At 35.6% G+C, this 2,315-nt stretch overlaps 1 protein-coding gene across 1 annotated transcript in view; it reads right to left on the reverse strand.

The window, feature by feature from the left end:
* The window catches only part of MLLT3 (MLLT3 super elongation complex subunit), a 300,966-nt gene that overhangs the window by 100,153 nt on the left and 198,498 nt on the right, over positions 1-2,315 (reverse strand). The window lies entirely within an intron of this gene.

Here is a 2,315-nt window from a genome sequence, read left to right on the forward strand (position 1 = left end):
CAGAATCTATGGGATTATTATTAATTTGAATAAATTTTTAACTATTCATTTTGCTACCAAATTCACCAGAATCATTCCATTAGAGAACTTACATCAAATAACTAGTGTGCTTGAATATTTCATGTTTCAACTTATTATTAGGAGCTGTCAAGGAACAGACTAAGTCTAGTAAGAAAATATCTGCAGCCTTCACACCGCACTTAAAGAAACACAAAGAAGCAAAGTCAGAAGTCAAGGAGGATAATTCTGAGATAAAGACTGAGTGGAGCAAAAGACTAGAAATCTACTAGAGGATTTATCAGGAAGCGGTGCTGCACTCTGCTGCATTATCACTGACCTGTGACCTCTGCTCCAGCACACAATCAGCCCTTGAGGACCCTGGGACTAAGTGGTTGTTTTTAAAAAGTTCTTGTGTCATATTTACTTTTTCCTACAACTCTTATCAGAAGCCTGATGCACTTAAGTTCTATAATTCACACACACAAATTACCTACCCAATGACATACCCAAGAGGGATAATCAAAAGTGAAAAATGCCACCATCATAAAAAAAGAAATGATAATCATTAGGATTTAAAAGGGGCCAGTTGATTGTTAAAGGCACAGCCATACCTAAATACCATCAACACTGTGCTCTTGTTAACTGTAAAAACAATAAAATAAGGCTTTTTAAAATAGCTTCCTTTATAAATATGTAATAAGTTCCCAACTTTAAAATGAGCTATATTACAAAAGCCCATTTTTTCATTAAGATGCATTTCCCCAAAGGATGATACTGTAAATGGTGGTTCATTTCTGAAGCTGGGCTACCAACAGCTACTTAACCCATATTCTACTGACATACAGTATCGTGAGAAATGAAATGTGGTAGAAAGTACTGGAAATGCTTCAAGTGCATACTAGTAGTTCAGCTGAAAGGGTAGGAGCCTAGCAAAACAGAATAGGGGAGCACATGAGGGCTCTGAACCTTAAAAAAGACCTGAGTTTTTAACCTGACTCTACCACTTACTAGCTTTGTGATCTTAAGTTATTTATCCTTCTTGTGCTCAAATTTTCTAATTAATAAAGGAGGAGTCTTACAAACTCATTCCACTGTACCAAACTGAGAATAGAAAAAAATAAATTAAAAGCTGGCACTATGCCTGGTGAAATACATACATATAGTTTTCTAATACTCTTGAAAATACATCATTATAGTTCCATGGGTACTTACAAAAAAAAAAAGTAGTACTTACAAAAAGTTACCCTGTTGACTATATCTTCTTTATCGATAAATAAAGTCAAAACAATACATGTACATTTATATAAGCTATTGTTGTTGTTATTAGGTACCGTCGAGTCAGTTCTGACTCATAGCGAACCCTACGTACAACAGAAGGAAACACTGCCCAGTCCTGCGCCATCCTCACAATCGTTGCTATGTTTGAGCCCATTGTTGCAGCTACTGTGTCAATGTAAGCTACAGTGGCTAAAAATTTATTATTTTGGCTTCATTTTTCAAAAATGTCTTACTGTAAATATGAAGTAGGTGATGAATCCTCACTTCAGGAAACTATTCATTATTTGAAATTAAACCAATGAGAAAGTAAGCTTTGGCATTGTGGCTCATTCCTAAGTCGACTCAAGGACTTATAAACTGGGGTCCATAAATGGACTTCGGAGGTTCCCCATAACCTAAAAAAATATTCACACAATTGTATATATGGGTGATTTGCTTATGAGAGGTTCCATAGCCCTCCTGAGGTTCTCAAAGTGGTTGTCTATAACTCCTTAAAGAGAAAGAACTTCTGTGCTACATAAAACCCCTTTCCTGTAAAATCCACAGGTAAAATTTATCAGTGAAATGAAGCTTCTTGAGAGGTTACGTTGTACAGAATAGTCCATGAATACAAAACTATCAAAATATTTCCACACAAACAAAATGAAAGGAATCACAGAGTAAAGAACTGCCCGCATAAGGCGGCACAGGAAGTGCATCTGAAATAGGGGCTGATGATCCCAATGGTATCCATTTTAAATAGATTATGATCAGTCAATAGCATTCATCTTCATAGATGACGTGGGTGCAAACACTCCATATATTTATGTTTGCAAGAAACGCCACTTAAAATCTTTCTCCACACTAGCCAAACCACATGGGCAAAGATTTACCATACCTTTGTTACCATTGCCTTTAAAGAGAAAATCCATCTTTTACTTACATATGATTCAAACAAATACATCGATTTAAATGACTCAAGCATGGAATATGAATGAGCACAGCACAACTTTTCTATTAATTATGATCAAGAAAATTCTGACATTAACTCTGTTTGA

Source organism: Trichechus manatus, unplaced genomic scaffold (genome assembly GCF_000243295.1).
Source record: "Trichechus manatus latirostris isolate Lorelei unplaced genomic scaffold, TriManLat1.0 scaffold00025, whole genome shotgun sequence".
Taxonomy (NCBI): domain Eukaryota; kingdom Metazoa; phylum Chordata; class Mammalia; order Sirenia; family Trichechidae; genus Trichechus; species Trichechus manatus.